Genomic DNA, 18683 nt, shown 5'->3' with positions numbered 1-18683 from the left:
CATAAAATTAATATGGTTCATAAACACATGAAAACCATCCAATTATTCAAACATATCAAATAATCCAATTTTAAACATGTTCAAGCATGAAAATAAAAATTACCAAAGGCTCTGAGGCCAGTTGTTAGGAAAACTTATACAGGATCTTTATTTATTTTCATGTATGTCTAATATTAAACAAATTAATACGAGATTGCCTAAAACATATTTCTAAAATTGAATTCAAAGAGAAACAAAGAATAGAATACTTACAGTATACGCAGCGGAATGAAAGAGTCATTCCTTCAGTTTCTCTAAATCTTGTATCCTCTCTGTCGCAGAGTATTATCAAGAAACTGAACCGATCTTCTATTTTCTTCACAGCCTTCCAATGTATCCTTAGAATCACCTATACTAGTGTGGGAAATTCTCAACATATGAGATAGATATAGAGAGAAGAAGAAAAAATAACAAAGAGGCTTAGAAAAGGACTAGTGTTTAGAGAGAATCTAAAACTATTAGAAAAACAATGATTAAACTTGTGTTTTGACTTCTCTCTAAGCACTCCTTTTATAGACTCAATTATGCCATTTAATTTAATTAAAAAATCAATAAAATAATAGCCATTTTTAAGCCCTAGGTCGAAATTATCATGGGCTTTAGGCCCGTGAAATTTCCCATTTGATTATAAGCCCATTGGACTTAAAAACAAGGCCTGTATTATTTTCTATTGATTTAATTAATTAAATAATTATTTAAATCCTTTATCAAATTAATTATTTATAATTTGAACCTTGATTTAAACTTATTTATTAATTTAGATACCAATTTATCTTAATTAATAAATCTGCCATAATTTCTCTTTTCTTCTCAAAATTACACAACTCTATGAAACTATCCAAAATTGACCTGGTCAACTTTGATAATTCTAATTGATAATTAAATCAATTAATTGAGACTATGTTGATGATTTTATCCAAGGTACAATGGGGACCATGGGCCTATGAAATCAAGTTCCAATAAGTTATCATAAATCTAACAAATAAATTTACTAACTTATTAATTCCTCGTGACTCCACTATAGACTCAGAATTGCACTCTTGAATTCATAGAACGCTCTATAACAAATATAGATACGCTATTAATTGTCCATTGTTACAACCATAATTGTCACGCAATCCTCTATAGACGGTCTACAATGAGATAGGACTAAAATGCCGTTTTACCCCTCATTGTATTTTATCTTTAAAACACTTCGTTCCTTGTAAATGATATTTCAGTAAACTAATTTAATTACTAAAATGAGATCTCTATCATTTAACACCTTGAACCAAACTAAAAGGAAACCATCGTTTCACTTCTTTATCAGAAGCTATATATGTTCATATCTATGATTAACACTCCCACTCAATTATGCTACCGAGTTCCCAAGATATAAGTATGGGCTAGTCCGTAGGGTAAGCTGGTAACGAACAAGTCAAAGAACTCAAATAATACAATCATTTAAAATACTAACCACTCAGAATTGAGATTGAATTGACCTATGGTCAACTATATGATATGACTAGAATAGATAATAACTGTATGTTTACTTATCTTATCAACTGTCAATATCGGTCCAGTCCGATGTAACAAATACATTCGATCTTATCTACTTTGCTAATGTTCTGGAAAGAACATAACACTATAATGTGTAAGTAGATCATATCGTAGATTGGAAAGTCAATGTAAATCCTGTGCACGGACTAATCTTAGGACTAACTTATTTTGAACATATAATCATATTTATATTCCACTGTGATTACGTCACTATAAATAAGAATATCTATATGCTCAGGATTTAATTGAAGTTTATATTAAACAAATAATCAAGAAAATAAAACATGTGAGCAAAGTCATTAACCAAGTCTAAAAAATGATTTCTATTCTTTTATTGATAATAAAATGAGATTACAAAGAATTTGGGTTTTAATTAAGGCATAAAACCCCAACAGAAAGATCATCTAATTTACTAGAATTAATCTGTAGTGATCTTTGTGAATTAAATGGTGTTTTAACTAGAGGTGGTAAAAGGTATTTTCTTACTTTTATAGATGATTTTAGTAGATATACCTATGTGTTTCTTTTAAAGCATAAAGATGAAACTTTTGATGCTTTTAAATTATATAAATTAGAAGTTGAAAATCTACTTAATAAAAAGATTAAGGTGCTAAGAAGTGATAGAGGAGGAGAGTACTTCTCTAATGAATTCAATACATTTTGTAAAGAAAATGGTATAATTCATGAGTGCACCGCACCTTATACACAACAACACAATGGTTTTGCCGAAAGGAAAAATAAGACTTATTCAGAGATGATAAATTCTATGTTGGTGTTTTCTAAGTTGAACTTCAACTTATGGGGTGAAGCGCTATTAACCGTTTGTCACATTCTTAATCGAATACTGATGAAGAAAAACGAGATATCTCCATATGAATTATGGAATGGAAGAAAACCCAACATAGGGTACTTCAAGGTGTGGGGGTGTCTTGCATATTGCAAGAAAAACGAACCTAATCGAACAAAGTTAGGTTCAAGAGCCATAAAGTGTGTTTTTTTTTATTATGCCAACAATGGTAAAGCTTATGGGCTATTAGACTTAGAGTCTAATATTGTGATTGAATCTAGAGAAGTTGAATTTTTTGAGAATATTTTATGTGAGAACAATTCTCAAGCTTCAACATCTCTAAAGGAGAATTTGTTATATGAGAACAATTCTCAAGCTTCTACATCCAAAGTTGATTCTCAAGAGGAGAATTCTCAAAAGAATATAAAGCACCCCTTTGAACTTAGGAGAAGTCAAAGGCTTAAAAAGGAGAAAATTCTAGTAGTGGATGAGATAGATTCTCAACGAATTTCATTCTACATGGCAGAAGGAAATAGAGAGGAAGTCATTAGGAAAATTCCTATTGTACTTCTTGTTGAGGATGATCCTAAGACTTATAGAGAAGCTTTGCAATCAAGAGACAGTGCGTTTTGGAAAGAAGTCATCAATGATGAGATGGATTCAATTCTTTCCAACAACACCTGGGAATTAGTAGACCTCCCATCGGGGTCTAAGCTAATTGGGTGTAAGTGGGTATTTAGGAGAAAATACCACACTGATGACACTATCCACACCTTTAAAGCTAGACTAGTAGCTAAAGGGTTTAGGGAAAAAGAGGGTATCGATTATTTCGATACCTATGCGCCTATTGCAGGAACAACTTCTATAAGATTTTTTTTCACTTTAGCTTCTATACACAACTTGTATGTTCATCAAATGGATGTCAAAACGACATTCCTTAATGGTGACCTCAATTAGGAGGTCTATATGGAACAACCCGAAGGGTTTATCCTGCCAAAATATGAACATAAAGTATGTAGACTTGTAAAATCTTTATATGGATTGAAACATGCTCCTAAGCAATGGCATGAGAAATTTGATCAAGCCATCATGTCTAATGGGTTTAGACATGACAATGGAGACAAGTGTTTGTATTCCAAAACTTGTAAGGGATATGTGATCATTGTTTGCTTATATGTGGATGACAGGCTTATTCTAAGTGATAGCATGAAAGGGATAAAAGAAACTAAGAGGTTTCTATCATCAACCTTCAAGATGAAAGATCTTGGAGAAGTTGATACCATACTTGGTATCAAAGTAAAGAAACATAGTGGGGGTTTTGCGTTAGGGCAAGCCCACTATGTTGAGAAAGTATTGAACAAATTTAACCATCTCAAGGTTAAAGATGCCAATACTCCATTCGATCATAGTGTAAAACTAGAGAAGAATGAAGGAAGAGCGGTGGCTCAATTGGAGTACGCTAGTGCTATAGGGAGTCTAATGTACGCTGCCCAATGTACTAAACCTGATATAGCATTTGCAGTGAGTAAACTTAGTAGGTTTAAAAGTAATCCAACTGTGGATCACTAGAAGGCGATTGGAAGAGTCATAGGTTATCTCAAGAAAACCAAAGGACAAAGCCTTCATTACTCCAAATTTCCTTCAATGTTAGAAGGATATACAGATGCAAGTTGGATATCCAATCTTGGGGACAACTTGTCCACAACTGGTTGGGTAATTACACTTGGTGGGGTTGCAATTTCTTGGTGTTCCAAGAAATAAACCTGTATATCTCATTCCACTATGGAAGCAGAGTTTATAGCTCTAACTGCTACCGGCAAAGAGGCTGAATGGTTAAGGGATCTGTTGATAGAGATACCCTTAATCAAAGAGAATGTATCCACTATATCGATACATTGTGATAGCCAAGCGACATTGGCTAGAGCATACAACAGAGTGTATAATAGGAAGTCTAGACATATTAGTCTAAGACATGGATATGTAAAATAATTGATTCAAAGAGGAGTCATCTCAATACACTACAAGAAATCTGATCTTTACCTACCAATATATATTGGTAGGGAAAGTAATGTTTTGCCTAACAATATTTATTGGTAGATAATATTAGTAGGTAAATGCTAGTCCATTATATTATATTTCTGAACAGAGCTTTACCTACCAATAATATCAGTAGGTAATGATCTTTACCTACATATATTATGGAGGGAAATTTTTTAACCATTCCCGCTCAATTTTCCCCCCATTTTTTATTTTCATTATATTATTTTATTATTATAAATGCTTATTTGGAAGCTTATGTGGAGTAAATAAGCTGACATTTACCTACCAATTTCTTACCTACATATATATATTGGTAGGTAAAAATATCTTTTGCCCACTAATATTTATTGGTAGCGAATATTGGTAAGTAATTATTTGTCATTAGTATATTAATTCAGAAATGTTATTTCCTACCAATATTACCTACTAATATGGAGACTTTGCCTACATTTATTTTTGAGCGAAAATTTTTACAATTCCCACTCAATTTTTCCTCCCATTTTTGCTTACTTTTTATTTTATATTTTTATAAATGCTTATGTGTAAGCTGATGTGTTATAATATTGATGATGTGTTAAATTTATTGTAATATGTGTCTGCCATCTGGCCTATTTTTTTTTGTATCAAATTAACAAATATATTATATGTTATATATTATATTTTATAACCCTTTCACGCACCCTTTCATGTTTCCATTCCCTGTTCTCTCACAGCACTGTTCTATCACTGTCGTTCCATTCCGTTCTCACAGCCGTTCCGTTGGAGTCCCTGATGTTTTGATCTTCAACAACAATCGCCTCTTCCAGTTCTTCCTCAAGACCGATTCATTTGCAACTGCTGGGTTTACCCATGACTATAATCAGTTTTTTCTTATTTCAAATCAAAGAAAATAGTTTAGAATTTAAATGCAAGAACAGATTCTTGTCTGGATCTTGAATCGACAACGATCCAGCCAACAATTTCATTCGAAATCTTGCGAAATAAAAATTGCCAGTATCACTCGCCTGAATTTGATTTCTCACTACTGATTCTTCAGGCCCTTATACTACTGGAAAATCTCAACAACTCGATATCATTTTTCTTATTTCAGTTGATATTTTTTCAATGTTTTCAAATTCAATGCTTAGAAAAAAGAAAGAAAGAAAAGCAAACGCACTCTGTCCCAAAACCGTGTAATGTTGTTTTGTAGATAGTCTTATGTAAGGTTGTTTTTTGTTTTGCAGTATTTCTGTTTGAGTTCTCAGCTATAGTGCTGATGTCTCTCCATGTCGTTGTAGTGTGTTTGCCAGTTGCTGTTGTAGTTTGGTGCTCTCTGATTTTGGGGCACTTTCCATAAGAAAATAATGGAAGGTCATCTTGCCACCAACTTTTTTTAATCTGATACATAACTATTTAATTGAACCAGGAACCTCCATGAACACATCCAACCTCCATGAACCCCTATATAAGAACACATCCAACCATAAATGTAATGGAAAATTGTTCCAATTAACTAACCAAACAGGCAGCCTCACCATTAAACTTTACCAACTTGTCATTCTGCAATGGTGCCAATGTGAAAAAGGTCTTGGGCTGACAAGAAAACTTGTATTGCTGTTGCCTTTTATGTTAGATATTAGATAGAAATTAGTTTGAAACATATGCAAAATGAGAAGGCCAAATTAGTTGTATTGCTGTTGCTGTTGCCGTTTTTTTTGTCATTTTCAACATTTGAATATTAGTATTATTCGTTATAAATTAGGCAAGCGTGTGTGCTTGTGTATGTATATATAAAATATATTGAAAGCAAAAGATAAGGCCAAAAATAATATCATTATTTGACTTTAGGCTTTAATTAACATGTTAATGTGACTCTTGATTTAGTTATTCACTTCCCCTGTTGTCCCACATATGGAAAGCATAATTTGTTTTGGTCTGAACTCGTATCATCAAATTAATTGAATTGTATTTGCATCAACTTCTCATTAGCTAGTTTTTCTTTCTAGGTTATTAATATTTCAATGCTCAATAGCTCAGTTAGATAGTTTTAGCCGATCAAAGATTCAAAATATTTCATGTTTTTTTCTGCTTGCGTGACCTCCTAAAAGTATTTGCTTTTCATCTGTGCTTTCGGTTAGTTTCTTTAATAAGTGGTTTATGTTTTCAATGATATTCTAGAAACAAAACTGAATCATCATTATTATTTCTATTACTGTATTTCAATTGTAGATATTTTTACATTTTCTTTTCTCTATTATCTTTGTCCCACTCATGAAATTAATATCTTTGCTGAATTTTAATTCAGTTCTTTTTTAAATATCAAGCTAGTAAACCTGCACTTTTGCTAATTGATTTTTTAATTATTAAATTATATATATTTTAAAACAGCTAGTTTGTTACTTGAAAATGTTGTTTGTTGTAAATCATACTATGTATAGTGCTTTGATTCCATGATATAGTATGATGTTAGACCCCCAATTCGTTTTACCTTCTCTAGGAGGAGGACCACTTAATTTGCCCATAAATAAATCAATAATTTTGCATAAACATTTGCGGTAGCTGTTTATTTCTCTATCGATTCCTCTAATTATGTATGTGGGACACACAATATCTCTTTTTCTAAATTTGTAAGTAAAGACATATTCTAGTTTCGTTCATAATAAGTAAATTTTCTTCTGATTTCTCTTTTGATTTCTGTTTTTTCATTAACTTTTTTTGCTTTGTTCATTTTGAAATCAAATCGTCTTCTACGCCTTTCCAGTTCTCAGAACCAAATCAGCTTTGTCTTCTTCTCTCCTGTGACTCACTCTTTTGATCTGTAAGTTACTAAGTAGAGGGCTTAATTACGCCATACATAACTTATCTCTGTAAAGGCCTTAGTTCTCCATATTTATGAGTTTTTCCTTTTGGACAGTAAGGGAACGCAAAAAAAGAAAAGAAAGAAAAACGACTCCAGCTCTTCCTTGGTGACACAATCTTGATTAAGGTTTGGTTTATTCCTTTTTCTTTTCTCTCAATGTTTTTGAATTTCTTTTTAGCTAGAATTACATTTTTATGCTTTATGGGTTGTAAGGATTTTGGGGTTTTTGAGTTGGTTAGCCAAGCTCGACAGTGATCTTTTTCTAGAAAGATTTTGGTAAATTGCTTATAAGCTGCTTGTAGAAATGTCTTGTAGAAATTATTTTGAGGTAATTTTTGGTTATATATGATTTGTCTTTTTATTTTTGCATTTTTTTATTTGATTTGATTCTTTATATTTGTTTGCAAGTTATGTTTTCTAAAAATTGTGTATAACTTTCAGATCTGATTTTATTTTAGTTTTGATTGATTTTGAATGTGTAAATATGAGCATGATTGAATTCTTGTTGTTTTTATTGTTGATCATTATTTTCAATCAGAATTTAATTGTAATATGAATTTCTTGTAGTGCTTTGAGGTTTTGGACTTGGTCTGGGTGGCTCTGTGATTTTTGAATTAGGCTTGGCGGCTTTAACACTTTTGGAATTTAGCCTTGGAAGCCTTGAGGTAACATTTTTATGATTTATAGTGATATAAAATCCTTACTAATCTGAAAGTTTGATGATGAATCATTGTCCTGAGGCACTTTTTGGTGCTTTGTTTATAGTTTTTGTGATTGGTTGTTTATGCATTTGAATTTTTCTATGCTATTTCTTTTGTATTTTGTCTTTGGTACTTTGTTTATGAGTTGTTGTTAGTGGCTTTCCCTCTGTTGTTTATGTACTAAGATTGATTAAAAGTCTAGTTTCTTTGGAAGAGACTACAAAATAATAAAATAAAAAATCAGTAAATTAACACTAATTAATAAGCTTACTATCCTTTTCTATTGGTACTTAGTTTAGAGTTCAGAGACAAACTGTTATGGTTTATTTGCTTTGTGAAATATTAATAATTCATGTGGAAGAAGAAAAATTAAAGCCCTTTGTTTACTGGGGTGGAAAGAATCTTTAAAGCCTCCTCCTGGGTAGTAGTAGTAACCTTTGAATATGTACAAAAATATGTGCACCACATATATATATACATACATATATTTATATGTTTCTATATAATGACAATAGTTCTTTCAATTCAATATTGTTTTTTTTTTAAAAAGAAAGAATTAATAATAAAGATGCATTCATGAATCCTTGTCAGATAGATCAAATCCCATGTTACTAAATTGAACCTCCCCAAAAAATGCAACGTCCATGAGAGGTGCTTGTCTAGCAGCAACTTCCATGATTCTCAGTTTAGCTGCCCCAAGTAGCTGAACCATAACAATTTTCATTATTTTCCTCATCCTTTTTAGCCTCTCCATTTTCATTTCACTTCCCCCAAATCAATCTCCCACTCTCTCTTCTTTCTTATTTTCCTATTTCATTTATAATAATCTACAAAAGAGAAAAATCTTTAATATTTACCATCCTTTCTTATTCTTTTTCTTGCTCTTATTCTCCTCTGTGTTCTTTTTAGAATTTGGGTTCATCATCAGCTCTACCAACTACAACAAGGGACCCAATTTTGTTGGTTCATGGATCGTCATTGGATAAATATACCAAATAAACTTTCAGCAGAATATGCTGCTGGAATGAATGAATTCATTAGTGTTGCAAGACACTCCATGGACTCCAATGGGATGGTTCTATGCCCTTGTTGTCGATGCGTGAATAAGAAATCACAATACATGCATGTGATAAAGTTTCACTTGATCACTCATGGATTTCTTAGTACTTACACAAGGTGGTATCACCATGGTGAGCAAGTAGAGGAAGTAGAAGATGATGGATTATTTGATACCGAGGATAATGTTGAAGATTCGGATCAGAGTGATGATTTGGCGGCAGGTCTTCATGATGCTATTAGTAGTAAGTATCTTGACATTGGTCCAACTAGTGACTTCAATGATGAATCTCCACTTAATGTGGATTACAAGTATGATGCATTGTTTGAGTCACTTCATAAGCCTTTGTACAATAATTGTAAAGGTTTCTCTGTCTTAAGCGTGACGGTGAAGTTGATGAATCTCAAAGTGCTTAACAAATGGACAGATAAATCATTCGACGGTCTTTTGGAGTGTTTGAGAGAGATATTGCTCGAGGGTAATCAGTGCCCAGGGAATTATTACCAGACGAGGAAGCTTCTTTGTGAGGTGGGCTTAGGCTATGAGCAAATTGATGTTTGTCAATACGATTGTGCATTATTTTATGGTGAGAATGCAAATGCAGTGTCATGTCATGTATGCAAGTCTAGTCGTTATGTACGAAATCAAATCCCACATAAACAACTTAGATGGTTCCCAATCAAGGCACGACTTAAGAGAATGTTTAGTTCGAAGCACACTTCTAAAGATATGTGATGGCATAAAGAGGTACGAAAAAATGAAGCTGGGATTTTACGTCATCCTGCTGATGGGGATGCTTGGAAGCATTTCGACAATGTGTATCCTGACTTTGCAGCTGATTCTAGGAGTGTACGAATGGGGTTGGCGTTAGATGGGTTTAACCCTTTCTCTAATATGACATCAACCAATAGTTTGTGGCCAGTGATATTAATTCCATACAATATGCCACCTTGGGCTTCTCCTAATGGAACAAACTATCTCATGTCTTTGTTAATTCCAGGTCCTAAATCTCCTGGAAAAGATTATGATGTGTTCTTGATGCCATTAATTGAAGAGCTTAAAGAGTTATGGGATGGAGTCAATGCATATGATTTGTATGGTCAATGCATGTTTAAACTTCGAGCTGCAGTCTTGTGGACAATTAGTGATTTTCCTGCTTATGCATACTTGTCTGGGTGGAGCACTACTGGTAAATTAGCATGTCCTGTTTGTCTTGAAGATACAAGATCTAGAAGAATAACTGACAAACAATGTTTCATGGGACATCGATGTTATTTGAAAAGAAACCATTCTTAGAGAAAAAGTAAAGAATATGATGGATCTACTGAATTACGTGGCCCTCCTAGAACTTTTACTGGTGACGACATTTTAAAGCAATTGGATGAAATTCCTATTCATACCCCTGGTAAAGCACCAAGTAATTCTTCTAGAAAACGTAAGCGTGGAGAGAAAGAGCTGAATTGGTGTAAAAGAAGTGTTTTGTTTGAATTGCCATACTGGTCAAAGCTCTTGCTGCGTCACAATCTTGATGTGATGCATATAGAGAAAAATGTATGTGATAACATTATTGGAACACTTTTAGACATTGAAGGTAAATCGAAAGACACTTTAAAAGCTTGTAAGGATTTACAAAATCTTAATATTCGTGGAGAGCTTTGGCTGAAGAAGGACCTATCTAATAACAAGCTTGAAAAACCTTATGCTAGTTACACTTTGACGAGAGAAGAATGCAAAGATTTTTGTAAATTCATTCAAAGTGTTAGATTACCGGATGGATATGCTTCGAATATTAGTCGATGTGTAACAGATAATGACAAACTAGGAGGAATGAAAACTCATGATTGTCATGTTTTACTTCATAAGATATTACCAGCTGCATTACTTCCTTTTCTGATAGACAACATTCGTGGTACTTTGATTGAACTCTACCAATTCTTTCAAAAAAATTGTGCAAAAACATTACAAATTTCTGACATAGAAGAATTGAGAGATTGAATTGTAATAATTTTGTGCAAGTTGGAAAAGATATTTCCCCCATCATTTTTTACCATAATGGTTCATCTTTGTGTTCACATACCCGATCAAGTGTTATTAGGTGGTCCAGCTGCTTCGAGATGGATTTTTGGGACAGAAGGCCGTATGGGTTTGTACAAGAAATATGTGAGAAACATGTCTCGGCCTTATGGTTCAATAGCAGAAGCTTTTGTTGTAGATGAAGCTGTAACTTTCTTGTCAAGATATGTTTCTAACATAGAGACAAGATTCACAAGACCCAAGCATAATTGGGATATACCTTCTCCAAATCATAAGTTAGATGTTTTCAACTCCAATGTTCGTCCATTAGGGGCATCTACTATCAAATTGCTTCAAAATTGGAGACAAGTCGTTCAATGGTATCTATTGAACAATTCTGTAGATGATATCCAAGATTTTATCGAGTAAGTAACAATTTCTTTTATTCTTCTAAATTATCTCAACAAAATATCATTTACTTATTCATAGAAATGAATTTTAATGTAGTGATCATATAAAGTTGTTGGAAGAAAAAGGTCTTTCAGATTCAGAAGTTTCCTTAGAGCACAAAGAACAATTTCCTCCTTGGTTTAAGAATAAAGTAAGAGATTATCATTAATGGTTTCTTACTAAATTCTTAAGTTGTGACATCATTCATCATAATTCAAATTCTTTCACACTACAGGTGTCTCAAATGCGAGTTCAAAAATCACCTCTTGCCAATGATGATTTGTACTCTTTATCTCAAGGTCCACTTGAACGGTACAACACCTACCAAAGTTGTATTGTAAATGGTGTTCGATTTCGATGTAAAGAGCGTGACGATACTCTTAAGACATACTGTTCTGGAATTTGCACTAAAGGTGATCATGACAATATTAATATCCTATACTATGGTGTCTTGATTGAGATTTTGCAGTTGTCATTCGCTTTAGATCAGAAGGTGTTCTTATTTTGTTGCAAGTGGTATAACTCTAATCCAAAAGGTAGATCAATTGTTGTGGATCATAATTTGACTTCCATCAATACATCTACGGATTGGTATTCTAATGAACCATTTATCTTGGCAACTCAAGCACAACAAGTTTTCTATTTGCTTGATATGAAGCGTGGTTCAAATTGGCGGATTGTTCAAAAAGTAAATCATCGATCTATTTATGACATTCCTGAAATTATGGAAGAGACAGTAAATAATGATGTGTTTCAAGAAGAAGAATAATTTCAATTGCCACCTTTTCAACCAACTGAGGATTTCATTGAAAGTTCGTCTTTAGTTCGATTAGATGTTCCCTCTATAACTCTTTCAGACCAACTTGTTGTTGATTTAATTTTAAACCAAAATCAAAATGTTGACAAGGATAGTGACTTAGATGAAGATTTTGATGAAGGAAATATATTCTCTAATAATGAAACATTTCTCTCAAGTGATGACACCAAAAGTTATACAGAATCAGAATGTGATGATGATGCAGATTCTTAATTCATAGTTAGTCATCTTGTCATTGATCAGTTAGTGCCTCGTGAAATTTGTCTACAAATGTTCTTCCCCAACTACCCAACTAGCCAAGCACCCTGTACACAAACAGAAATACAAGTACAGACACTAAGGTTTGCAAAAACTGAGATGAAACAAGATATCCAGATTCTTAATTCATAGTTAGTTTCTTAATATTTGTAAATATTTATTTACTAATCATTTTCTTTGTTTTATTTCATAGAATTTTAGTCATGGCACCTGGTCATCGCACCACTCGATCTATTGCTCAAAGTCAACAAGTTGAACCAGTCATTGATCCTCCTGCTCCACCTTCACAAGTTGTTCGCACTACTCGGTCGAGTATAGAGAATCGACAAGTTGAACCAGTCATTGATCCTCCTGCTCCACCTACACAAGTTATTCGCACTACTCGGTCGAGTTTAGAGAATCAATAAGTTTGTCGCACCACTCGATCTACGGTACTCAGTCAATGACCTAGAACCACCGCACAATCTAATGTAGAGAGAGAACACCCTCAAGGCTCCACACACCCTACTGTACAGGGTGAACAAGTCAATGTGATGACCCATTTTGTTACCGAAGATGATAATCAATCTTCCCAAGTTCCATCAGGTAAATTTAATGTCTTTCATGTTCATTTCTTTAAATTTCTATTTATTTTAATTAAGATTATATTGTATTGTAGGACAAACATCTTCCTTTAAGCCACGTGGAGTTACTCGCGGCTTGACAACTACAACTATAGCTAAGGCATCATCAACTGGAAAGTTGTCAGTGACTTTTAATGCGAAGTGTTGTCAACCAATTTGTACTAATGCTTAGAAATTTAATAATGAGATTGGATTCATTATTTGGAATCATGGTACATTTCATTATAAAGAGTGGAGAATGGTCCCAGAAGATGTGAGAGCTCCATTGCGACACTATCTTTTGGTAAGTCATTTCACAATATTACATTTATATTTGTAATATTTATAATTAATATTGTTTTATGTTATAGGAACATTTTGACATCAACTTGAATGATGAGACAATTAAAAAATGCATTGATGAGCAAATGAGAAAAGCTTGGAAGGGTCACAAGTACAAGCTGCACTTATATTTCAAAGAATTGGAGGAGAAAATGATCTTGAGATGGCCAAGAGCAAACGTCATCCAGACTTAAAAGAAGAACATCAAGAAGATTGGATGATTTTGTGTGATCGTTGGTGTTCTCCTGAATTTAAGGTAACATTTTTTATCATAATATTGCTATTATGATAGGAACAAGAGACCCGGCATACTATTTACATATTACTATTGTTCTTAACATCTAGCTTTTTTCTATTTTTTCTGTTTTATTGAATTTATATTGTTGTATGTTTCCATGATTGTACACAAATGTCGAAATACTGCTTAATTTTGAAATATTGTATTGGCTATAGATGACCTCTTTGTTGAAATTTATGTCTTTCTTTGACTGTGATACCCAATTAGTTGTTGTGTTTATTTCATTTTGGTTGTGGGAATGAAGTTTTTTCTGACTATGTAGTTGATGTAGTTAAGGTGTTTGGTTAAATGTTTGAATGAAAAAATGAAAGCTAATGTTATTGTTTTTGGCATCATCTACTCTTTCTAGTATTTTGTTTTGTCTTTGATTTACAGATTTTAGTGTTAAACTGTTCAATAAAGTTTGTAATAAATAGACATTGTGTTGTTCAAAAGAAAAGGTTGTGTAAAAATTTTTCTAATAAATTTTATTTGGATTTATTTCTTTAGGAAAGAGCATTAAAGAATACTACCAATCGATCAAAGAGGAAATGGGAGTCGAAAAATGGTTCAATCTCCACACCACGACATCACATTCGATGTGGAATGGTGTTAACTTCTCCTACCAGTCAAATTGAGACATGGCGTCTAAAGCATTATGATGCTGAGAAAGGATGGACTGGAATAGAGCTCGGGCCATTATATGTAAGTAATTTAAATTTTTATTTATTATATTTATTATATTTCTTACTAATAATTAATTAAATATATTATTAGGATAAAATGATGGAGTTAAGGGGTCAACATCCTCCAGAAGAACTATCTGATAAAGAGATTATGGAGTGTGTACTTGGACGTGATTCGGTATACTTGCGAGGGTGGGGGCGGTCTCCTAGTGCCACAACTTCTACTTCACATCGTGAAAATATTGTGGGTAATCAACCAACTTATGAAGAGTTACTTGAACGACTTAATGATACAACTTCCCGTCTTAATGCTACTAACGAACAACTTAGTGTAGTTGTGGATATACTTCGTCATAACAATTTGATGGCACCGCCTCCACCACCTCCAACAGACCAAGCTTTAGATGCAAATTTAAGAGAGTCGCCATCTATTTCAGTTCGAGAGTCACAAGATGATTCTTAGTTTATTTACATTAATTTACTAACGAATGAAATTTATGAAGTTTTTTTTATTTTGGTAGGGGTAACCTTAAAATGATAACTTTATGACTTATTTTAGTATTGAACATTATAAAGAATTTTAGCATTAAACATTTTATTATTGAATGGTTTTTTCTCTAGTTTATTTCTAATATAGAACATTTACAAATAATTGTTATTATCTTCTACCTACACATAACTATTAAATTTGAACAAAATATAAATTGTGTAACAAACCAATAAAATAATGCTATGTGGGCTAATAAAATGATACCACGTAGGATGCCACGCAGAATGCCACGTAGGATGCCACATATGATGCCACATATGATGCCACGTCATCAGACATGTAAAACTACAAAAACCATGTCAGCATACACGTAGGATGCCATGTCATAAAACACGTCATCTGATAACTCATCAATTGATTTATAACTTAGTGGGGTCCACTGATTCTTTTACCTACCAGTGTTAATAAGTGTAGGTAAAGACTCTTTCCCCACTAACTTTTACCTACCAATTCAATATTGGTAGGTAAACCATATTACCCACCATTAGGCTAGTTTTACCTACACTTACATTTGGTAGGTAAAGACCTCATTTTCTTGTAGTGATATCCTATGTGAGAACAAGTGAAAATATGGTGGATCCTTTCACTAAGCCACTAACGAGAGATTTAGTGGCTACATCATCTCGAGGGATGGGACTTAAATTCACTAAAGAGATTCACGATTGATGGTAACCTATCTTAACACTAGTTATTTAACTAGTGTTGGGTTCAATAGGTAACAACAAGTCAATCAAGTGAATATTAGTTGTACTCAAAACAAGTCTCATATGAGATATTGAGTACTTGTGAGTTACCAAGTTGAGGGTTAAAACCGAAAGGTTTTTTCATAGAATTCAGTCTTGTGAAGACAAGTATTTTTGGTAACAAAATGTTGTAAGAATTCTACCTATATGGACCTAGGGGTGGTGCCGCCTCTTATGAGAATTGGGAGTATTCTCAAGAACGTCCATGAATAGAAAGTTCACATAGCCATTAACAGTGCAAAGCGAGACATGGAGGTCTCAAGTGAACATCGCAAAGATGTGTATGTTATCACCGATTTGTTATCATGAAAAGATGGTTCAATGCCTAGTGTAACCAAATTTTCGACAAATTTTGTGATAATTACACTATAGTAAAGTTCAAGTTGAAAAACACTTTGCTTTATGCACTAATGTAATGACTCCTATAAGAGAGAGTTCTTATTTAATCAAGTGGGAGATATGTTATATTTTAAAATATAATGATTGATTAAATAAGTGTTACAATAGATAACTATTTAATCTAGTGGGGGAATGTTATATTATTTTATAATATAATATAATGTAATATTATATTATATTATAATGTTTTAGATTAAATAAATGTGACAAAGAGTATCACATATTGCAACATATAATAGAGAGTTACAATATTTAGATATATCCAAATATTACTCATTATTGTGTAGATTTGTTGTTACACAATATTGAGATGAATTTCTTAAAGCCATATGTGAAATGGCTGATAGAGATGTGATTTTAACTCACATAATGTGTATGGAAGTTACAAAATCAAGTGGGGATGAATTTGGATTGTTTTGGAAAAATTGGAAAAATTGGTTGCTGGAAAACGTCTTGGGCTGCGACCTGAGTTTTTCAGGCCGCGGCCCAAAAGGCAAAAGCACATCGTGGGCCGCGGCTTGTGTTGTTCAGGCCGCGGCTTGAGCGGCTGACAACATTTTCCAAACTTCGATTTTATCCAATTTTGAATGTTTCCAAGAGTCAAGTAACTCACAAATCTCTATTTTAATTCCATAAACATCCAATTAATAATTGGTAAAAGCCATGGGGGTTGGTGGAATTTTAAATTCAAAGGGTGTCTCAAAACTCTATAAATAGGAGCCTAATGCTCACTTGAAAGACACAACTTTTCTATCCATTAGAGCACTTGGCTAGAAACACCTCGAGGCTTGATAATTCCAAAAAGCTTTTCCAATATCTGAGAGAGATCCCTTAGTGCTTGAGTTAGGGGGAAATAAGCTTTTGGACAAAGGTTTTAAACCTCTTCACTTAGGTTGTGTAAGTGAGAGTTTCCTTTTGTTTTGTTCTTACATTTTCTCTATTGCTTTTCTTCTTATTTTCTTATTCTATTTACTTGTAACTTTTGTTTAGAGTTGTAATCTTCTTTTCTTTTGTTTCAAACACCTTTGCTATACTTGTAATCTTTTGCATAGAGTTGTACTTTTACTATTATCTTCATCTTCATCTTCTTCTTTTCTTTGTTTATTTGTATTTTCAGTTATAGAGTTGTAACTTTATTTAATCAATCATTATTTATTTGTAATATTTTGCATAGAGTTGTAATATTCTTACCTATTTCCATTGATGCAAAATTATTTTTCCTAACATTCTCTAGACAATAGCTCCTCCACCAAGAGTGAACATTGACCCAGATGTCGAGTTTCCATTGTCTTTGTCTGATTGGAAATCAGAATCAGTGTATCCAGTAAGGTTTAGCTCACCCCTTGAATATATCATAATACAGTCTCTCATTCTCCTAAGATACTTAAGAATGTGCTTTAATGCAATCCAGTGTTCCAAACCAGGATTTGATTGATAACGACTTACTATCCCAACTGCATAACATTTGTTGGGCCTAGTACACAACATAGCATACATCAGACTATGTTCCTTGGAGAGAGCAATTCCATATCCTCATATCCTCTTCCTCATGAGGTGTCTTGGGACATTGTTCCTTAAAGAGAGCAATTCCATGTCTGGTCGGTAGTTGACATTTCTTGGAATTCTTCATAGAGAATCTTTCAAGCACCTTATCTATATAATTAGCCTGAGAAAGTGCCAAGAGATTATTCTTCCTATCCCTTAGGTTTTGGATTCCGAGAACATAGCTCTCCTCACCCAAATCTTTCATTTGGAACTTTTCAACTAACCACTTCTTTATATTTGACAATGTCTCTACATGGTTCCCAATGAGCAAAATTTCATCAACGTAAAGAACTAAGAAAAGCACCACTTTTCCTTGGATGTATTTATACACACATGCTTCGTCGACATTCTTTTCGAAGCCGTATGTTTTAATTGTTTAATCAAAAGTGTTATTTCAAGATCTAGATGCTTGTGTTTAATCCATAAATGGATTCCAGCAACTTGCACACCTTTTGATCTTCCCCTTTCTTTATGAATCCTTCTGGTTGTACCATATAAATACTTTCATCAAGATAGTCATGTAGAAATGTTGTCTTGATGTCCATTTTTCATATCTCATAATCATTGGCAGTCGCTATGGATAAGAGGATACGAATGGATTAGAGATTGGCCATAGGAGAAAATGTTTCTTCATAATCAACACCTTCTCTCTAAGTGTAACCTTTGGCTAAAAGCCTTACTTTGAAAGTCTCTACTTTCCCATCTACACCTATTTTCTTCTTGTATATCCACTTACACCCAATGGACCTGGCATCTTCAGATGGATCCACAAGTTTCCAGACAGAATTGGAATACATTGATTCCATTTATTGGTTGATCCATTGCCTCTTTAAAGTTTAATGGATTGTCCTTGTTTGTATCAGAAATAAGGACATGTGCCTCATGTTCGTAGCAAACAGGTTGTCTCATAATCCCCCACTACGACGTTTCACCGGGGTTTCTTTTTCAGAAATCATGGTTTCCTCAGTTTGTTGTTTATCATTTAATGATGAAGATGAT

General features: G+C 33.3%; 1 long non-coding RNA gene across 1 annotated transcript; it reads left to right on the top strand.

Moving 5' to 3' along the window:
- The first annotated feature begins 6915 nt into the window (after positions 1-6915).
- Positions 6916-9113, top strand: LOC133815872 (uncharacterized). Its single transcript, XR_009884874.1, has 4 exons — positions 6916-7202; positions 7299-7370; positions 7812-7909; positions 8855-9113. It is a non-coding gene; the product is annotated as an uncharacterized LOC133815872 (long non-coding RNA).
- The last annotated feature ends 9570 nt before the right edge of the window (positions 9114-18683 follow it).

The sequence above is a fragment of the Humulus lupulus genome, chromosome 2 (assembly GCF_963169125.1).
Source record: "Humulus lupulus chromosome 2, drHumLupu1.1, whole genome shotgun sequence".
In the NCBI taxonomy this organism is placed as follows: domain Eukaryota; kingdom Viridiplantae; phylum Streptophyta; class Magnoliopsida; order Rosales; family Cannabaceae; genus Humulus; species Humulus lupulus.
Note: the sequence above shows the minus strand (reverse complement) of the source record. Positions and strands in the feature narration are given on the sequence as shown.